At 44.1% G+C, this 22,778-nt stretch overlaps 1 protein-coding gene and 2 non-coding genes across 5 annotated transcripts in view; 2 read left to right on the forward strand and 1 right to left on the reverse strand.

Annotated features, from left to right (window-relative positions):
* LOC126188320 (very low-density lipoprotein receptor) overlaps window positions 1–22,778 on the forward strand; it is a 598,910-nt gene that overhangs the window by 489,458 nt on the left and 86,674 nt on the right. The gene's annotated exons all lie outside the window — the stretch shown is intronic.
* On the reverse strand, window positions 920–992 carry Trnaa-agc (transfer RNA alanine (anticodon AGC)). The gene has a single exon. It is a non-coding gene; the product is annotated as a tRNA-Ala (tRNA).
* Window positions 1,419–1,491, forward strand: Trnaa-agc (transfer RNA alanine (anticodon AGC)). The gene has a single exon. It is a non-coding gene; the product is annotated as a tRNA-Ala (tRNA).

A 22,778-nucleotide genomic window follows, 5' to 3' on the forward strand; every position in this document is an offset into this window, starting at 1 on the left:
TCCACAAGAGAACCAAAATCGGGCAAGGTAGAGGAATCTTTTTACCTATTCGCCAAGTGTACAAGTTGGGTGGATCGACAACATATTCCTGTCATGTGACGCACATGCCGTCACCAGTGTCGTATAGAATATATCAGACGTGTTTTCTTGTTGAGGAATCGGTTGACCTATGACCTTGCGATCAAATGTTTTCGGTTCCCATTGGAGAGGCTTGTCCTTTCGTCTACTAATCGCACGGTTTTGCGGTGCTGTCGCAAAACAGACACTAAACTTATTACAATGAACAGAGACGTCAATAAACGAACGGACAGGTCATAACTTTGCGAAAATAAAAAAATTAAACTTTTCACTCAAGGTAATACTTGAACCAAGGACCTCTCGTTCCGCAGCTGCTCACGCTAATCACGGCGCTCCTGAGTTCACGTTATCCTTGATGTTGCCTATCTTGCACGTGGACTACTCAGTTTGTATATTTTGCTTATTTTTTTCATAGTTCCACACAACTTCTTCCTGTTTTCTCGATTTATCTGTGTTCAGTTTTTCAAGGCCTATCCACTGTACCAACTTATAACTAAATCTGAGGGGAGTGAGATGGGGAGATTCCCTTGTGAGTAGCTCCAACGAGTTTGTGTAATAGGGCTACGAGAAACTGAATATTCTTTCTGCAATACTGCAGAAAGCCACTGTACATGACTGCTGGCAGCTATGGTCACGAGAATGTACAGTCGCAAGAAGACCGGGTTCCGGACGGGCACGTGACACTACCAGTGTGGAAGACCATCGTGTTCGCCGAAGGGGAGTAGCTGTTGGGTCCACAGTGACACGACGAACTGTTACAAATCGAATGTTTCCCTGAGACATTCAAGTCTCTTTATTATCTACGATAATGATCGAAGCAGACCAAATGAATTAAAATCTGTGCTGCAGCCGGGACTCGAACCCGGGTCGTCTTGCTTGCTAAGCAGAAATGCTAACCATTACACCACTGCAGGACAATGGTCAACATTACTGCACGAACTACGTAAGCTGAGTGCCCTCCCCAACACAAACTTCAATTCATTTTTCCCTTACATATTGTCACTACTGCCAGGACTCTCCGATATTAGCATTTCTGCCTAGCAAGCAAGAAGACCCGGGTTCAAGTCCCGGCCGCAGCACAAATTTTAATTCATGTCGTCTGCTTCGATCATTATGGTACATAATAAAAAGATACTTAAGTGTCTCATGGAAACACTTAATTAAAAGATCTATTAGATCACAAAATGGTACAAGGACGTCGCTTTACGTCCAACGCTCGGGTGCTTGCCAATATCGAAGAGCCTTGGCAGTAGTGACAATATGTAGGGGAAAATGAATTGAAGTTTGTGTTGGCGAGGGCACTCTGCTTAGGTGGTTCGTTCAGTAATGTTGACCATTGTCCTGCGGTGGTGTAATGGTTAGCGTTTCTGCCTAGCAAGCAAGAAGACCCGGGTTCAAGTCCCGGCCGCAGCACAAATTTTAATTCATCTCGTCTGCTTCGGTCATTGCTACACATCAGTTACTTCCAAGACAACTGCGAGACAAACTGTAGCGTGCGTACCATTGGTCTCAAACCACTGTCATTTGCGACTTAAATGGTGTTGAGCGAGAGTTGTAGGGAAGAGTGGAGGCCTGTTGTGTTTCCTGATGAAAGCTGGTTCTGCCCCGCTGCCAGAGGCGGCCGTTCGTTGGTAAGGATGAGGCCAATTGAGAGCCTGCAATCAACCTGTCTGCGCGCTACTCACTCAGGACCTACACATGGAGTTTTGATCTGCGGTGCGATTTCGTATGACAGCATGAGCAAACTCGTGTTTATTATACACATCCAGATTGCAAATGTATACATAAATCTGGCATTTGACCTGTTGTGCTGCAATTCGTGAACAGCATTCCAGGGGCCATTTTCAGTGGCTAATCTCCCGCTTAAATTAACCTGTGATCTTGCAGTAGCCCGCCGGAGTGACAGAGCGGTTCTAGGCGCTACAGTCTGGAACCGCGCGACCGCTACGGTCGCAGGTTCGAATCCTGCCTCGGGCATGGATGTGTATGATGCCCTCAGGTTAGTTAGGTTAAAGTAGTTGGAAGTTTTAGAGGACTGAGTACCTCAAAAGTTAAGTCCCATAGTGCTCAGAGCCATTTGATCTTGCAGTGATAATCACTTAAATAATTATCTAGCCAAATGTATCCCAGAATCTTCATTAGTCTACTAAGTGTTTTATTGGTGTTGCGATTTTTTCCGTCAGCGTATGATCTGTCGTTGATCCCTCGAACAAAATAAACACACTAGCCTAAAAGCTGGAAGACATCACAGGTTCGGAGACAAAGGCACAGCTGGAAAAATTAATGGCTTATCTAGAACAGCAGCAGGAAACAACTCCAGCCGAAGGGTGGTGATAGTGAAACGTCTACGCGAACGTGCTGCTCTAAAACGCCACACTCTTTTTGAAACAAAAGTAACCCGCGCATTACTTCAGTAAACAAACGCGAGTAGACTACAGTAAAAATAGAGTTTATGTGCCAGAGAATGTTCGTGTCAGTGCCAAAATAAAAATTTGTATAGCGTAGTACAAATAGGAGTTTTCGCATTTAGTACAAAATTTCCTGATTTTCAGTAATCCGCGTCACATCCATTACCACCTAGTTCGGATAAACGAGGTGGGGATGAAAAAATAAATCGATCAGGGAAACGACTGAAGAAGAAATGCAGTTATGACTGCAGTGAAAATTAAGTTCAGTGAAACGGGACATGCAGCAGGCGAGCGACAGCAGTCCTGCGCATGAGTCTTCTACATTTGTCACAGGAAGAGCGCAGCTGATGCCGGCTGTCGTCGGCCTTGACTCTTCGATGAAGACTGGTTGCCTGGGTAGGGATAACGTCCAGGAGGGGAGCGCTGGCTGGAGTTGATCGAGGGAAAGGGGGGGCGGGGGTGGAAGACGTGTGGTGGGGGGATGGGGCGGGCGGGGGGAAGCGCAGCACGAGTCGCTGCTGGGGACTCCAGCGAGCTCGTGCGCTGACGCAAAGCCAGACCCGTCTGCGTCAGCCTCCGTCCGGCTGCTGGAGGTGGAGGAATGCCCGCCGGCTCCTGCGGCAGCAACGTAAACATTCCAGTCTCCCTCGTGAGTCTGTACAAGAAAATACTAAAGTTTTTCAGTGGGTCCAGGATGATGCGGTTACACTCAGTGAACCGTCATAGTTAAGACTGGGCGTGCCATTTCGAATCACCTCGAAGAAAACGATTCATTGGCAAATAGCCAACACAGCTTCAGAAAGTATCGCTCTTGTGAGACACAACTATCTCTTTATTCTCACGAAGTAATAAGTGCTATCGACAGCAGACGTCAAATCCATTCCGTAGTTTCAGATTTCCAGAAAGCATTTGACCCCTGTTCTTCAAAGCGCTTCTAATTAAGCTGCGTGTCTTTGTAATATCGTCACAGTCTTGAGTCTGGCTTCGTGATTTACTGTCATAAAGGTCGCAGTTCATAGTAACTGACGGAAAGTTATCGACTGAAACAGAAGTCATATCTGGCGTCCCCCCAAGGAAGTGTTAAAGGACCTCTGTTGCCTTTGATCTACGTAAACGACTTAGGAGACAATCTGAGCAGCCCCCTTAGATTGTTTACAAATGATGCTGTCGTTTAACGTCTTGTAAAGTCATCAGAAGACCAAAACGAATCGCAAAATGATTTAGACAAGATACCTGTATGGTGCTAAAAGTGGCAATTGACTAAATAATAATAACTGTGAAGTCATTCACATAAGCAGTAAAAGGAATTTGCTAAATTTCAGGTACACGCTAAATCACAAAATGTAAAGACTGTAAACTCTACTAAATATTTAGGGATTACGATTAAGTATAACTTCAGTGGGAACAATCACACAGATAAATTTGTGGAGGAAGCAAACCAAAGACTGCGATTTATTGTCAGTGGTAGTGTAACTTAGAAAGTGAAACATCTTCACTAAAGAGCCTGCTTACATCACGCACTGTTCTGTAGTACTGCTGTGTACTGTGCGACCCACATCTGATAGGACTGACGAATGACCAGAGTGGAACGGTATAGAAATAGCTTAAAGGTGGTTGGATGAACGTCTGCCAGGCACTAAATTGTGAATTTCAGAGTAATCATTTAGATGAAATGAATAGCTGATTCGTGTTTGTTGGAAAATCAGCCAAAAACGTAATCTAGATGTCTTAATAAGGGAGTATACACAAACAATGAACGTGTCCAGTTACGTCACGATGAGTCGGAGTACACACACTTGGAAAAAAAAACAATCCTTATAATGATCTGTCTGCTCTTTGTAATTGTCACAAAAGTCTGATTAGTTGTTTCATGGTAAAATTTTTTTTTGCTTTTATATTTGAAAAATAAAGCTAAAAAGTCTTCCTTTGAGATGAATAATACATTTTCACAACCAAAAAGTCCGCCCCTAGTAGCTGGGTGGTCAGCGCGACAGAATGTCAATCCTAACGGCCCGGGTTTAATTGCCGGTTGGGTCGGAGATTTTCTCCGCTCAGGGACTGGGTGTTGTGTTGTCCTAAGCATAATCATTTCATCCCCATCGACGCGCAAGTCGCCGAAGTAGCGTCAAATCAAAAGACTTGCCTTCGACGAACGGTCTACCCGACGGGAGGCCCTAATCACACGACATTAAATTTTTACTAACCCACAAACGTATCTAGATCCATGTTTTCGTGTGAACCTAAAATTTTCAGAGTTCAACAGTTAATTTTAGAATGGTTTCCTCAGGAAGAAAAAGTATAACAAACCAGGACCAAAACGCATTTATTCTCCATACAATGAAAAACATGAAATAATAACACACAAGTTTTCAACGTAACTTTCGAAGATGGCTTTGACATACCACACACCAATTTTCTACATTCCACGAAGTTTTCTCGGGCATATACGTTCCCTTGGATACAAATTATGTAGAACCCAGTAGAATTACTGGGGTATGCACTAACTTTTCAAAACAGTGTCTATGATGTATAAGGAAACAGTTATTTCAGAGATCACTGGAACGGAGGAAATGGTGATTTGATCTTATATTCGTGAAACAGGTGCATTGTGATACCTATGAACACACGCTTCCCCACCTGGTCGCTGACAGCCCTCGATATAGCCACTACACAGTCTGTAGTATTTACCTCCAAGTTCCGAAAGCATCTTGTTGATTTTAGCACTAGACAGATATGAGATGCAGACGTCCCAACGCTCAAAACTGTGTATTAATTTAGAGCGTCATATGTATCCCATGAACAAAGAAAGGGTTAAGTATTTCTGGATCATCTACAACTTGTACGGAGAACAGGCTGCAGTTACCGAGAGCTGAAGGACATGAAAGGGAAATAATTATATGACTGCATGGTTTCCGTCTTCCGGGCGTGCCCTAAAGGACAGACATCACGCATTCATATAATTGAGTCGTTTAGATAGCCTATGGATCCATTACCTTCGGTGAGAATGCACAATCACGTTCGAATTCCTGCGGGAATCTCAAAGTAGCGAGCATGGAGGACATTGACGGGGATTGCGGGTAGATGGCGCTTGTTGAGAATGTGGTTCGGCTCAGAGGCACGCCGAAGCAGTGTCCGCAATTGCGATAATCACTGTGTCAGTTTAGCGCAGTGGTTAACACATCTGCCTAGTAAGCAGGAGATCCTGGGTTCGAATACCGATCCGGCACGCATTTACAATCGTCGCCGTTGATTCCGCATAAAGTCTCGTTGCAGCAAACATCAATGTTTCCTTTTCCTCTCCACTCCCTCCATCTTCAGTTTATAAAATAGGGAAATGGCTGGTGACGTGGGAGTGAATAGTAGGCTATCCCCGGTGTTCAGTCATTAAGCACGCTGCGAAGAAAACCAAGGAAAAAATTTCCAAGCAAAATTGAAATTCAGAGAGAGGAAATGAAAACGATTGCCTGTGCCATTGAAATTCCATCGGACAGCATAAGAGTTGAAAAGGATACAAGGTGGATACCAACAGAAATATGAGTAAAGCAAGAGGGAGTATAGTTGAATCAAATACGGCATACTGAGGGAATTAATGCAGGTAAAGCTCCTTCTGCTGGCTGTGTCGGGCCATTCGGTGCCGAACGGCGGTTGTCAGCTTTCCAGATCACTGAGACGCTGTTTCCCTGTCGAGTAGCTCCGCACTGCTACCACGAGACTGAGTGCAACCCAATCCATTCCATTCCATTCCTTCCTGATAATCGGATAAACGGGATACTAAATACATACCATATGTGTCGCTAATGGAGAACCCGCCTGGGAATTTGGTTGAAGACATGTCGGAAATAATCGTGCCTCATGTCTGGACTCTGGTCTGAACCTAGATCGTCCCTGAAAGATGTTCATTTATCACCGTCTCTATTCAACAACTACTTTGTCGCTACTGAGGGACGTTCGAAGCAAAATTTTCAAGAGAGAAAACGTGGACAGCTGTAAGTCCCGCAGTATGATGTCAAACAGAGTCTGATTGCATCAGTCTGTGCTTTTGACAGCTTTGTTTGCCAGAGATGATTAGATGGTTAATGTTTACAGAAGACTCCATGTCCAGCCGCATTGCTCCCATTTGTGTTGCTGGATAACAGTCGTGGAGATCAGTCCATTAGTGTACACATGAGTACGGGGAGGAAGGGGCAGGGGGAGATTCATCTGAAATGTCGCTCGTGGAACTGAGCGTCATCAAACGTCGGGCGCCGGCCACCCGCAGCATCCTTGCCCCAGACCACCATGTTATCGCGAGAGACTCGCCGCGCGGTTGCGGCATCCTCAGTTTTATGGCCTTCCACCAGCGATTTTTCTGTCTGCGACGCGCAGCACGTTGACTTGGACATCAAAGGAGGGTGCTTTGCTCCGATTAAGAGGAAGTGTTGAAACAGCACTGATGACGCAACGTTCCTGTTGACAAACATTTCTTCGCAGAGGCGGTCTACGTAATGAAGGAATGGTGCCTCTTCCTCCTCTTCTTCCCTGCCACCCGCCTTCACATACCTCTAACTTCGTCGACGCTCCTTGCCAAGATGCAGCAATATTTTGCAAAAAGGTTTTTTAATGTCTTCGAGGAAGTTACTTGCACGTGATGTGCTTACGCGGAAACACCTTTTGCGGTTCTCGGTTAAAGTTCCGGTCAGACAAATAATTTGGTTATTGAAATAAGATTTTCACTCTGCAGCGGAGTGTGCGCTGATATGAAACTTCATGGCAGATTAAAACTGTGTGCCGGACCGAGACTCGAACTCGGGACCTTTTGCCTTTCACGGGCAAGTGTTCTACCAACTGAGCTACCCAAGCACGACTCACGCCCCGTCCTCACAGCTTTACTTCTGCCAGTACCTCGTCTCTACCTTCCAAACTTTACAGAAGCTCTCCTGCGAACCTTGCAGAACTACTTTCATATCTGCACACACTCCACTGCAGAGTGAAAATCTCAACAAAAAAAATGGTTCAAATGGCTCTGAGCACTAGGGGACTTACCATCTGTGGTCATCAGTCCCCTAGAACTTAGAACTGCTTAAACATAACCAACCTAAGGACATCACACACATCCATGCTCGAGGCAGGATTCGAACCTGCGACCGTAGTGGTCACGTGCTTCCAGACTGAAGCGCCTAGAACCGCACGGCCACACCGGCCGGCTGAAAATCTCATTCTGGAAACATCACCCAGGCTGTGGCGAGCCATGTCTCCGCAATATCCTTTCTTTCAGGAGTGCTATTTCTGCAAGGTTCGTAGGGGAGCTTCTGTAAAGTTTGGAAGGTAGGAGACGAGGTACTGGCAGAAGTAAAGCTGTGAGGACGGGACGTGAGTCGTGCTTGGGTTGCTCAGTTGGTAGAGCACTTGCCCGCGAAAATCAAAAGGTCCCGAGTTCGAGTCTGGGTCTGGCACACAGTTTTAGTCTGCCAGGAAGTTTGTTTTACTCATTGGTGATGGCTGCTTACAGCTTCACTTCACAGAAGAGGACTAGTTTCGTTTTAGAAGCAATAAGAATGAAATATTCAAATTAAAAATTTTGCAGTCATTTATGAAGTGACAACGATATGATTCCTTTGTACTGGATTGGTGCTTAAGTTCGCAGCGTTTTTCAGTAGCTTCAATAATAACAACAGATACACATAACAGAGACTTAAGTCATCAGTAATATCTTCTAATTTACTATTCACAACAGTCTGCCAACACTGGGGTAACTTTTCGATTCCGTGACTACAAATCACGTGGATTTGAGGCGAAGGACTCGTCGAACCATGTTGGGAGCGCATTTTCATCCGGAAAGGAAGTTCTTTCAAGGTTGTTGGGTAGGGAGCGGAAAAGGTGAAAATCTGAGGGTGCAAAATCAGGTGAATGACTTTCCAACCCAATTCGTGTATGGTGTTTTCTTGTCAGTCTAGCAGACTGCGGGCGGACGTAGTGTCACTTCAAACGGTCTTCCTGGTCGTTGTTCTTGGATTGGATCTGCAAGAAGTCGTAGTTATTGACAATAAATGCCAGCAGTGGTGGTTACACCTCCGGGAAGCATTTCGTAGTACACCACACTGTCGTCGTCCCACCAGATGCATAACATCGTTTGTGAATGCGCGCAGGTCTTTGTTCGTGGAGTTGCTGCTTAGTTGCTACTCAACCATTCCTTTCTTTTCCACATGTTAGCACAAAGACACCCTTTCTCGTCACTAGTAGCGACACAGGATAGAAATGGTCTGTGTTGTTCAGGAGCCAATTGATGACAAGCTAGCAGAGATGCACATACGGGCACTCGTTAATTTTTCTGATTTAGGCTTACAGCATACATCCAAGTTTGAACCTTCCACATTACATGCAAATATCGCACATAGTGGAATGTCCAGTCATCACATTTCCCAGTTCTCGACTACACTGACACAGATCATTGTGGATTAATGCAGTTAAATGATTCTCATAAAACCTCGAAGGTCTTACTGAACGTTGAGAGAGACTAATGTCAAAACCATCCTACTTAAAACGAGAAAATCATTTTCTTGCCGTGCTCTGTCCAATGGCGTTATCCCCATCCACGGCGCAAATGTATCTGGCTCCCTCAGCTGCTGTCACTCCTCTGCTGAACTCAAATAAAAGAATATGACAGAAGTGTTCAGATTTCCCCACTAGGCACCCCATTTTCTGGCGTCCGCAGCTCCACTCCGTCTCCAAATGACAAAATGAAAATATTTAAACTTTAACAGCAACAATGAAAAAGGAAAATCCGTAAATAAAGCCATAACAACCGTAATACCAGCATACTAAACAAAAACGCTACGAACTTATGCACCGATCTAATAGAAACCAAAAACTGCCGTGAGTCCTGTTAATGTGTGTAGCTGCTGAGTGTTAGCCGTCCTAGGGCTTCTTGTGTGTAGGTAAACTACAAGGGTTTTATAAACACCACATGCGAATTATCGAATATCGTCTAGTACGTCGTTTCATATTTGAAGTCCTACTCTTGAGATTCAATTCGTGGAAATCCCTGAAGATTGCTCTCGCCATTTGTGCCTAGCAGACAGAGAGCTCTAACTGAAGCGTTGTATTAAATATTGATAATAGTACAGAGGAGGTAATTCCAGACAATAAGAGAGCAGAGGACGTTAGAAATAACGTAGAGGCACTAGAAACAACGGAGGAGGAAAGCAGCCTCCGTGCTCGAAGGCACCTAGGAATAATTATCTTCATGCCCGAAGGTGCAACAAAGCGGGTAACAATCTTTGAAGTAGACGAAGACGAGAATATTGGAAACGTTAGCCAGAATGTTCGCTGCAGTAGGTGTGGTAAGATGGCAAGACGGATGGTAGCATCGAACTAGGGAAAAGAATAGACGTGAATCATTTTACGACTTTCACGAATATGTTAACGGGCAATGCCAGTTTTATTCTGTGTAAAGCTAGTCACTCTCTGACGCCGATTTATCTATGAGAACACTGGTGGATTAAATCACTTCAAAAACACAGCAACTAGCCGCATTTTATAAGGGACATAAATTTTTAACTTTCCCCATTGGTTCATTTCAAGACCCACTAGCAGCCATTGTCTGTCTTTCCATCTTTCCAAAAAGTTTGCATTCGAAACCTGTACAGTCCAGAATCCCTATACCAGCCAGACAAAGTCGCCCTGAGAGCTGAGCCAATCATCTTACAGACGCACAAGCTCGAAGATACCAGTTTCGTAAAACATAGTGTCGCGCTGCGTGAAGTGGTAGACCGTAAGTGCTGCTCATCTTAGTGGCGTGATAATCGCATAGGGAGATAAGAGTTCTATAGGACGGGTACTCGAGTTGTTCCCACTTGAGTTGGCGTAACTTCTACGTTATGAATTTGCGAAATGGGGACGTTAACATGAAGCAGCAGGACTCCTTGTCGCTCACCATTGCACAACGGTGGTTTTTGGCAGACATGTTGCAGCATATACAGTCTACATTCTCAGATTGATGTCTGGCGGTGTGCGTCCTTCGCCAGGCAAGAAAAGAACAGCAGTACGTTGGTGCTGTTTGGACGCATTTGGTAATAACGTCGCCATAGTTTACGTTTCCGCATTTACCGCACGCGCGTCGGAAAGACGCGAATGCCAACTTAATCCCTTGCCTATAAGTCGGCGTTTACACACCCGCATCGGAGTAACGCTATGTTACGGGGGCTGCAGCAACGTCCTCAAATGGAAACTTTATGATCGCCCCCTTTATATATAGCATTATTTATTCCAAGTCGCGTTTCGCACTTTCACCAATCTGTAATCGGCGTTTACATTTGTATCTTAATCAGTACAACGTTTTTGTCAACCATGTTTTGAACGTTACAGTTGCCTGGCACAAGACAAGTCGCTCAACTACCAAGATCCCCAAACTTCATTTGCAGCTGCCTTCTTCATCATTCTGTTACTCTGTCAATTGCTTTTAGATGTGATTAGTCAATTTCTTCCTGCCGGTCCTTATTTTCCATTTTAGGGGGAGCACTCCATGAATTGTATGTGCTGTTCCCCTCTTCAACAGTTCGACTGTAGTGGATCGTGGGTGGCATAGCTGTTGGAGGGACGGCCCCTGTCTTGTGTTCGCGTAGCTCCAGGAGATACTCGTTATCACCTACTGACGTGGTTATTTCTCGCACATTGTTCTGTTAATTTCGGTCCAACTGATAACCATCACGTTTTTCGCCTTCTGAATTTCTCTGTCATTATTCTACCGGCTGGAACACATTCTTTATTTGGTAATTGTCTTAGTCTTTAATCGGGTTAGTGGGGGACTAGATGCAGGTGGGGCTTTCTCTCGCCACAGATGGGTCCTGGGAAAGCCATTGTCTGCTCTGACCTACATACCGGCCCGACCCATATATTTGACCTTAAATTATTTCGTAGCTCTGGCGTCAGTATTGCTTTCAGCGCCTCGTTTTTACATGTTTCAGTAATTCGATCAAATTTCTGGGGTACGTAAGTAAATCCAGATGACCTCTCTCTTGACTGAGGGAATGAAATGCTCCTGTTCCGTCCCTTACCCCAACTAACAAAGGTTAAAATTATGTTCAAGTGTTAATTAAACTTAAACAGAAAACACGGAAACGTCATGGCTGAACGAATTATTGTTGTGCACAGGTGAGCTGCAGTGTCCAAGATGAAGTTGACAGAAACGTTGCATTGACGGATATAAATACGTTGCGCCATCGGAAGATGGGTGAAGGCCCGAAGCGCATCTTGGCACGAATAAAGCTATACAATAAGTACCCACATTCAGTGTAGTAACTTACCTACGTCGTCTTGTGAGATAAATTTCAATTAGAATTCATCTACTCTTAGTCTTGGAGACAAAATGGATAAGTATCAGGCTAATTTTACAAAAGTCTGAGATTCAATCCTCAATCAGCCCTAAGAGTTTCACCTCTGGGAATGATCTGTATATGCGAAAAACGACCATTTTTACCGTGTTTCTTAATTCTCGTTACCCTGTACATACCATCATAGGGTAACTGCGTAAGTTGGTTCAAAGAACGGAGAAAGGCGTTAGTGAACGTTTGTTTCACATACAACGTGAAACGCTATATTGACTTGTAGTAATCGCTCCTGGATATCCTGATGGTGGATAAATTCCGAAACGCGTTATATGAGCAATAAAGTCATTTCTTGTCTGATGTTTGACTTTTACCAATGCGACACACTCAGCCTGGATGCAGAACTACTAACTGTTTTAATTAAGTCTGACGTCGGATAACAAATGAAAAAACCACCGTCGGAGGTACGAGTCGCGCGCGCGCGCGCGCGTGTGTGTGTGTGTGTGTGTGTGTGTGTGTAAGTACATAATATCCTGTTTTAACATGCTGATTAAAACTGTTACACACTGAGGTGATGAAAGTCATGGGTTAGCTGTAATGTATAAAAGGGCAGTGCGTTGGTGGAGCTGCCATTTGTATCAGGTACTCATGTGAAAAAGTTTCCGACGTGTTCATGACGGCAATTAACAGACTTCGAATGCGAAATGGTAGTTCGGACTACACATATGAGACATTCCATTTCAGATATCGTTCGGCAGTTCAATATTCTAAGATCCAATGTCAAGAGTGTTTCGAGAATACCAAATTTCAGGCATTAGCTCCCACCACCAATAACGCAGAGTCCGATAGTCTTCACTTAAGGACCCAAAGCAGCGTCTTTCGAGTACAGTTGTCAGTGATAACAGGCAAGCAACATTGCGTGAAACAGCCGCAGAAATCAGTGTGGGACATACGACGAACGCATCCGTGAAAATAGTGCGGCGAAATTTGCAGTTAACGGGCTAGGCAGCAGCCAATAGACTCGAGTGCCTTTGCCAATGGCACGACATTGCCTCCGGTGCCTCTCCTGGGCTCGTGACCATTTCGGTTGGACCCTCGACGACTATAAAACCGTGGCCTGGTCAGCTGAGTCTTGACTTCAGTTGGTAAGCGCCAAGGACCCAAGTTGTCGACAAGGCACTGTGGAAGCTGACGGTGGCTCCATAATGATGTGTACTGTGTTTATACATGGAACAGATAGCGTCCTCTGGTCCAACTAAGCCGATAATTGAGAGGAAATGTTCGGCTAATTGGAGACAATTTGCAGCCATTCATGACCTCCAAATTCCCAGACAACGATGTCATGTCACCAGGCCGCAACCGTTCGCTATTGGTCTGAAGAATATTCTGAACAATTCGAGCGAATGATTGAATAGAATTGGGGAGGAATTTGTGGCACAACTTGACTAGAAGAAGGGACCGGCTGGTAGGACATGTTCTGAGGCATCAAGGGATCACAAATTCAGCATTTGAGGGCAGCGTGGAGGGTAAAAAATCGTAGAGGGAGACCAAGAGATGAATACACTAAGCAGATTCAGAAGGATGTAGGTTGCAGTAGGTACTGGGAGATGACGAAGCTTGCACAGGATAGAGTAGCATGGAGAGATGCATCAAACCAGTCTCAGGACTGAAGACGACGACGACGATTTGGCTACTCAGATCGCCTGAAATGAAACCCATCAGACATTTACGGGACATAATCGACACATCAATTCGTGCACAAAATGCTACACCTGCAACACTCTCGGAATTATGGACCGCTATAGAGGCACCATGGCTCATTATTTCTGCAGGGGATTTCCAATGACTTGTGGAGACGATGCCACTTCGTGATGCTGCTCTACGGCGGAGAAAAGGTCGGACACGGTATTAGGAGGTTGTCTTTGGTTACCGCAGTCTATAAACTGGTTTCTTAGCACATGCCAAAGGCGTTTCTCAGTAAGTTACGTAACTGTCTAATTGTGTGACAGTGGTAATTAGCATATTAATTTTCGTTATGTTGTACATTCAAAGATGTCTTTGAATGTCGAACACGTCGCCATTGACAAGTACGTAATATCTTAAGTTAATTTGCTTATAATTAGATAATTACATCACTGTTGTTGGTGGACGTCTTTGGTATGTACCGTGAAACGTCATATTTCCGGCTCGTTTGCAATTCTGGGGGTATCTGTTCCAATCAACAGTACGTAAGAAGTTTATTTCCCCAATCTTGGGATATCTCTGACGTACTATATTTTGGTTAAGAGGCGCAGGGCATTGTGTGCTGGGCCGCAGAGCTGCCCCACTTGCGCGCAGCACCGGCCTACTTGTGGATGCAGGCTGCCGAATGCAGCTTTCTCGCAGTGACTGCCAGCCAACAGTCGGCAGGTAGCAAGGCAGCCTGTCAGCAGCGCTCCATCCCAGCTCTCCACCAAACGGCCATCTGACAGTCTTCACGGTTCCATCCAAATTTAGCGCGAACTTCAGTGCCAGATGCTTTTAATAGTTTCCACAACGAAACTCTGTCTTGGAATCTGGCAGAAAATTCAGAGAGTACACCACGCAGAGTACACCAGCAGAAATACACAATCAATACCGCCTCTGCGTGATAACAATGGCGATGTTACTGATGACATTGTCATTAATACAGTCACTGAACACAGTTTTTCTAAATTCCTTCACCAAACACGACGCGAATATTCCACAATTCGAATCAACAACTACTGCCAACGTGAGTAACTTAAGTGTAGCGAAGCAGCTTAAATCACTCATCAAAGGTAAGGCCTCAGATCGTATGCCAGCCAGTCCCTTTCAGAGTATGCTGATACAACAGCTCCGTATTCAGCAACCATATACAACCGCTCGCTCGTCGAAAGATGCGTACTTAAAAAGACTGGAAAGTTACGCAGGTCACGCTAACACCCAAGAAAGGAAAGAGGAGTAATCCACTGAATTATAGACTCATATCGTTAACATCGATCTGCAGTAGGATTTTGGAACGTATGCTGAGTTCCAACAAGATGAGTTACCTCGAAGACAACGGTTTATTGATAAACAGCCTACTAAAATTCCGAAAATATAGATCTTGTGCAACGCAACTGGCTCTTCATTCTCGTGAAGCAGTGGGCGCTATCAAGAGGGAATCTAAAATTCACTCCATATTTATAGATTTCCTGAAGGCTTTTCATATCGGTCCTCACAAGCGACTTCTATTTAAATTGCGTGCCTCTAGCGTATCGTCTCGGTTGTGCGAGTGGATTCGTGATTTCCTGTGTTGAAGGCCACTGTTCGTTGTAGTTCACGGGAAGTCGTCGCTAAAAACAGAAGTAATATCTGGCGGTTTTCAAGGAAGTGTTAAATAGCCCCCCCCCCCCCTTTCCTGTTCCAGAGACAAATAAACGGTTTAAGAGAGAATCTGAGTAGCCCTCTAGGATTGTTTGCAGGCTGTTATTTACCGTCATGTAAAGTCATCAGACGATCGAAACCAATTGCAAAATTATGTAGACAAGAAGCCTGTACTGTGCACAAAATGGCAGTTAAGTCTAAATGATGAAAAGTATAAAATCGTCCACGAGAGTACTAAAAGGAACCCATTAAATTTCGGTTACACGATAAATCACACAAATAGGCGGTAAATTTAACTACGTACTTACCGATTACAGTTACGAATAACTTCAGGTGGAACGATCACATAGATAATGTTGTGGGTAAAACAAACCAGAGAAAGAGATTTATTGGCAGAACACTTAAAAAACGCAACAGGGCTACTAAAGAGAGTGCTTACATTACGCTTCGAGGTTCTCTTCGCAGTGCTGTGCGTCATGGGACCCGCATCAGGTGTGATTGAGGGAGAACATCGAAAAAGTTCAAATAAGGGCAGCTCTTTTCGTGCTGTGGCAAAATAGGGGGAGAGTACAGAGGATATGATACACGAATTGGGATGGCATTCATTAAAACTATGGCGTTTTTCGTTGTAGCAGGATCTTCCCAAGGAATGTCGATCATCAGTTTTTTCCTCAGAGTACGAAAATATTTTGTTGGTGCCCACCTACATATAAAGGATCATCATAATAAAACAAATCAGTGCTCGCACGGAAAGATTTAAGTATACTTTTTCCTCGCGTGCGGGCTCGAGAGCGGAACGATAGAGAAATAATTTGAAGGTGGTTCGTTAAACCCTCTGTCAGGCACTTACTGTGAATTGCAGAGTAATCAAGTAGATGTAAATCTTAACTCAAGTTGTCAAGTGATGACAACGAGAAGGTATCTCCAACAGCGGACAGATAGATAAAATAATATTTCTCTGGCGCCTGGTTGACTGCTGTAGCATTCTCCTTCTTCGACTTTCTCGAAAAACAGTAGGTCACAAAAATCAGCATCAGTGTAAGAAGCATCACAATGTAAGAAGAGCTTCCTACATACACCTATATCTCGCTAATCGTGGATAGAACAACTTTACACACTATACTACGTATTCGATCGATAACGAAGATACAATCTTACGTAATACCTTGTCAAGAATGACTGGAAAAATAACGGCTCATAGTCAGAAATCTTTACCTAATCTCGACTGTGCGCCGTTTGTCAGAAGCGACGAAAACGATGAATTTTTTCCGATGGAACTCGAGGGTACAGTTTATGATGAAAGTACGTACAAACATGGTCTAACTTTTCATCTCAATTTCTATTTTAATGTAGAATGATGTCCACTGTTAACCGCAGTATTTCGGCAATATTAGTTTCAATCATATCTAAATTGTGTGTGTAACAATTCGGCATACATTTCAGACAGTTTGGAATATTTCTTACGAGAGACTTGAAATAAATTATAGTAGAGCGGCGAACTCCTAGATTCTGTCGCAATGTAACCAGTGAAATGTTCTGCTGGAGAAATTGCTACAATTCGATAAATCGGTAGGAGGGTTGTAACTCTTTTTCATAACGTCTACTGAACTATCAATAAGTCGTACTTGTTAATCCGCCGTGGAGGAGAGGGCAATAGAAGAGGCGGAGGAACAACTTTAGCTGGAAATTCACGTAAAGGTCATTCCTCGCATACCCTCATTTATACGCTCCCACAGATACAGGAATTTTATCCCTGAATAACAGTTCCCAAATTTCCTTCACCATATATGGATGAATTCATAATTGATAGAAGAATGTTCCTTGCTATTGGACGTAGTCGCTACTAAGTGCCTCAATCACCCACCAATGATGAGAAGGGTAGTGCGCATGCCCGAACGTCTCTTTTTTTTCCCCTCTGCCCAAATGTGAACTTAGCTGATGTTACAGAACTGAGGAACGTACAAAGGACGTACTACATACTAGTATTCAGGATTTCGTTCCCAGCAAAACCACTCCTTGTGAATAAAATTACAGAAATCACTTGGCGCCACATCTGTGCTGAAAAGTGGATGAGAGAGAATAGAGTTTCGGGACTAGTAAATGAATCTGTAAGCGGTCGTGTTGTGAATGTTGGAAGACGCTGCCACGAAGGTCAGCCTTCGGGTGAGTTTGTTGAATTCTGTGAAGCATGTTACATAGCACCACCGTGGTCCTGATTCCACGTCAATTTGTTGGTCCTCCGGTAATTGGCTGGTTCGCAAGTTATAGAAAGGCAGGCAGGGGCATAGCAGGCCTATGTTTAATAAAGCACAGTGGTCCTCAAGCCAATCTTACATTTGAGGCCAGAATACTTAATCTGCATCTATCATCCTACCTAGAAGAGCGGTGAAGCCGTTGTGTCCTTTTACATCTAGGAAAGCGCATATTATTCTCTTACCTGCAGTCATTAGGATTAGGATCTCCAGTTTTCTTGGTTGAGCGCTAAGGGGGCAAGATCCGAACTCTACTGGCTTTTCGTGTCGGGGAGAAATAGATACTGCCATACAAACCACTATGATTATCAAAATGTGAGTTAATGGTATTAAACCTACGGAACCCCTGTTAATTAAACTCTAAACACTTTTTCAAGATCGTTGGCATCCACCGACTGCAAGCCTTTTCGTCACTGATCAAATCTCAGGTGTGTACAGAATGCAGTTAAAGATCAAGCAAGCGTTCTCTTCAATCATGAACCGAATAAGAAATGATTCTTCATGTGTGTGGAATTTCCTTCGTGTCTCAGCTGAGAAAAAGCAGTATTTCGGCGAGGAAGGTCAGTAACGTGGTCCACATTTTGAGCTGTTGCCATGTAGCTGGCCTTGAGTACCAATGCCTGCTCTGTTTCGTGTTATCGGCCATCGTCACGGCCCGTCAACATTCGCCTTGCGTAAACGTGGCAGATATCGTCTTCCTCTTTACTGCTCCAATAGATCATGTATGGAAAGTTCTCATCGGTTACATTTGTGGCTGTAATGAAATTCAGACAGACAGAACAATGCAGCTCTGTTACAGTATTATAAAATGGCAGTAATCTGTTCAGTATTTCTGTGATAACGCTTGCTTCAAAGGATTGAACCCTGTTCCGCCCCTGACACTGATAGTGTCGCTCATCCGCTAACAGAAAATTCAGACAAGATCGTCAACTTATCAGATGCCGGCATCACCAAGAATACGTTAATAATTGAGCTAAAGAGGGCATAAGTAAGTTCGATTACTTCGCGCAAAAGAAACTAGATGGCTCTTATTAGTAAGGAATAATTAGTTCTGGGTTCATTGTTATTTGATATCCTAGAACTGTGTCCTTACGCTGTGACAAAACATGGTCAGTGGAAGAGCAGTTCACTACGGACTTGTTATTACGTTTCGGTTGAAGGCAATAAAAGCGCAGAAATATTTCGTCATGTGAGGACAGAAAAGGGAACTGGTTGGAACGCGACAATTAGTAACTGACCATATTTGGAAAGTACACGAATCTTGGAATCAGTACAATACCTCTTGTATCGACAGTGGTTGATCGCAAAGTTGTGTACATTTTAAAAAGACTGTTGCAACTGAGCTTATGAATTTTAATTGAACTCCGCGTAGTTCAAAGAGACAGTTAAAGAACTTAAAAGTCCCGCAGTAATGGGCTACGACAAACAATTCCTTAACAATGTGAGCAGTCCAGATTCTTTTGTGTCAAGATAGAAGTGCGACATAATAATACACTGCCACAGATTTTTATTGAATTAGTGCATTGCGTCAGTTCTTATTAATCAGAAACAGAATGGAAGTATTCTGAAGGGAAGCGTTCCTTTGTTAAGAAATAATACATTTCTTGAATGTTCGCAAACTGCGTTTTGTTCCACTAATACTTGCTCATTACGACCCGCTTTTCGGCTTATTAGTATATTACCAGTTGTTACCTGATGAGAGCCAAATAATACGGTAAGTAGCTGGTAATGAACAAATATTAGGGAAACAAAATGCAGCTTGTTTGCTTTTCGACCTTAAAAAGAAAATGGTTCTGCCAAGAAGTGACAGAAGAATCCATGAATGTAAACCAGTCATCCTGCGCATAAAGAGAGCCATTGCTGTTCAATTAATTGTGTGAAGGTAACATGCAGGGGTTGAATAAAAATATGGAGCACCGCGAGAAATGCATACTTGAACATAGCCAAGCCTGCCGGTTGCGCTGTTGCATTTTTGACCACGAACGGCACCTGTGAGAAGTCCTCAATAGTTCACAAGTATCAGTCGTGGTCAAAACAGTGTTCTGTGCAGTTGCGAGTACATAGTCGGTACCATTCGAATTCGAACGTTGGCAAATTGTTGGTGCTCGCGTGGTGTGTGCTTCCGTAATCAAAGTCGCCGAAGTGTTTCGTCTCTCAAGAGGCACCGTATCGAAGGTTTATACGGCATACGGGAAAGCGGAGAAACATTATCCGCTTAGCCACAACACGGACGAAAGTGGGTGTTGAGTGACTGGGACAGACGGTCACCGAAAAGGAATGTGACGAAAAGTAATAGAATGACAACTGCGAAAGTCGCTGCACAATTGAATGTCGCACTCGCGAAACCTGTCAGCACCAAAACAAAGCGAAGGGAGCTCCACAAGCAGGGAACTGTAGAGTGAGCTAGAATTCCAAAATCAGTCACCATGATTCGACTGTCCGAACAGGAGAACGAGGTGCCAAAGCCATAAAAACCTAGGCTTTGGAGTAATTAAAAATACTGTCATTCGTTCAGACGTGTCTTGTTTCACATTGTTTTCAAATTCTCGCGGAGTTACGTCCCAAGAGTGAAATACTGCGGTGTGTCGGTGATAACACAACAGCAATACTGTGGTATTCCATGGGCCCTATGAATACGCCAAGGTAGCATTACTCCCAATGCGACCATTTTGGCTGATCAGCTCCATCCTATGGTACAATGTTTGTTCCCCAGTAGAGATGCTGTGTCCCAGACGGCAGGGCGCCTGTTCACACCACTTCCAACGTCCAGGACTGGTTTTGCGAACACGAGGATTAAATCGTCACATCTCCTCTGTCCACCAGTCACCAGATCTCAATATTACTGAGCCTTTGAGGTCTACTCTGGAGAGATTATATGATAGCGGAACAAACACTGGTAGCAGTTACTTCTGTAAAATATCTGGGAGTATGCGTGCGGAACGATTTGAAGTGGAATGATTATATAAAATTAATTGTTGGTAAGGTGGGTACCAGGTTGAGATTCATTGGGAGAGTCCTTAGAAAATGTAGTCCATCAACAAAGGAGGTGGCTTACAAAACACTCGTTCGACCTATACTTGAGTATTGCTCATCAATGTGGGATCCGTACCAGGTCGGGTTGACGGAGGAAATAGAGAAGATCCAAAGAAGAGCGGCTCGTTTCGTCACAGGGTTATTTGGTAAGCGTGATAGCGTTACGGAGATCTTTAGCAAACTCAAGTGGCAGACTCTGCAAGAGAGGCGCTCTGTATCGCGGTGTAGCTTGCTCTCTAGAGAGATTCGAGCACGCACGGAGGCTTTCCGGTAGTCGTTCTTCCCGCGAACCATACGCGACTGGAACAGGAAAGGGAGGTAATGACAGTGGCACGTAAAGTGCCCTCCGCCACACACCGTTGGGTGGCTTCCGGAGTATAAATGTAGATGTTGATGTAGAGAAAGTTGTGAGATTGCTACCCAACTCCATGGTATTTTCGTATTTTTGTCCACCTCACGAACCTAGGAGCAAACCGTTCGGAGCGGCCTGAAGTCAAATTAACACACAATTGCAAGAAAAGGAGACGTCAGGAAACGTAATTCACAAAAGAAGTGGCTTACAGAGCACTTTCTCATCCGTTTCTCCAGTACTGCTCGTCAGTTTTGGACGTACTAGATAGGGTTAAAAAAATAGATACACCGGATGGAAAAAAGAGCACCATGTTTCGTCATGGGTTCCTTTGCAAATATCAGAACATTGCGGAGATGCTCATCAAACTCTAGTGGCAGACGCTACAAGAGAGGCGTTATGCATCACGGAGAGCTGCTGTTCAGTCTTGGAGCGTACGTTGTAGAAGCCTGAAGAAAAAATTAGTTCCTCATTCATACCTATCACGGCGGCAAACCTACATTTCTAGCATTTGTAGACTTAGAGAAAGCTTTTGACAATGTTGACTGGAATACTCTCTTTCAAATTCTCAAGGTGGCAGGGGTAAAATACAGAGAGCGAAAAGCTATTTACAATTTGTACAGAAACCAGATGGCAGTTATAAGAGTCGAGGGACATCAAAGGGAAGCAGTCGTGGGGAAGGGAGTGAGACAGTGTTGTAGCCTCTCCCCGATGTTATTCAATCTCTATATTGAGCAAGCAGTGAAGGAAACAAAAGAAAAATTCGGAGTAGGTATTAAAAACCATTGAGAAGAAATAAAAACATTGAGGTTCGCTGATGACATTGTAATTCTGTCAGAGACAGCAAAGGAATTGGAAGAGCAGTTGAATGGAATGGATAGCGTCTTGAAATGAGGATATAAGATGAACATCAACAAAAGCAAAACGAGGATAATGGAATGTAGTCAAATTAAGTCGGGTGATGCTGAGGGAATTAGATTAGGAAATGAGACACTTAAAGTGGTAAAGGAGATTTGCTATTTGGGGAGCAAAATAACTGATTATGGTCGAAGTAGGGAGGATATAAAATGTAGACTGGCAATGGCAAGGAAAGCGTTTCTGAAGAAGAGAAATTTGTTGACATCGAGTATAGATTTAAGTGCCAGGAAGTCATTTCTGAAAGTATTTGTATGGAGTGTAGCCATGACCGGAAGTGAACCATGGGCGATAAATAGTTTGGACAAGAAGCGAACAGAAGCTTTTGAAATATGGTGCTGCAGAAGAATGCTGAAGATTAGATGGGTAGATCACATAACTAATGAGGAAGTATTGAATAGGATTGGGGAGAAGAGAAGTTTGTGGCACAACTTGACCAGAAGAAGGGATCGGTTGGTAGGACATGTTCTGAGGCATCAAGGGATCACCAATTTAGTATTGGAGGGCAGCGTGGAGGGTAAAAATCGTAGAGGGAGACCAAGAGATGAATACACTAAGCAGATTCAGAAGGATGTAGGTTGCAGTAGGTACTGGGAGATGAAGCTTGCACAGGATACAGTAGCATGGAGAGCTGCATCAAACCAGTCTCAGGGCTGAAGACAACAACAACAACAACCTAACACGGCACGACCACGACCATGACCATGAAATCGGAGAAATCAGAGCTCATACGTGCCTTTCGCGAACAAAACAAGAAAAATGGAAAAGGCAGTTACACTAAAATACCTTCAGCCACACACCGCAAGATAACAGTGCAGTATAGATGCTGAAAGCATTAGTTACTACTACTACTACTACTACTACTACTGAGAGTATCCTAAAAAGGTGCCCAAATACGCAGGGACGTGCCTGTTAAAGTTTCCGAAGGTACAACTGACACAACTGGCACAGCGGAGCAGGCGCAGTGTGGTTGCTACGAGCTGCAGCCTCGTCTCCTGTTCCAGTTGCAGCTCCAGCGGCGGCCGCTGTTCCAGTGTTTGTAAACGGGCCGCGCGTTGCATCAGCCAATGGTGCG

The sequence above is a fragment of the Schistocerca cancellata genome, chromosome 5 (assembly GCF_023864275.1).
Source record: "Schistocerca cancellata isolate TAMUIC-IGC-003103 chromosome 5, iqSchCanc2.1, whole genome shotgun sequence".
Taxonomy (NCBI): Eukaryota; Metazoa; Arthropoda; class Insecta; order Orthoptera; family Acrididae; genus Schistocerca; species Schistocerca cancellata.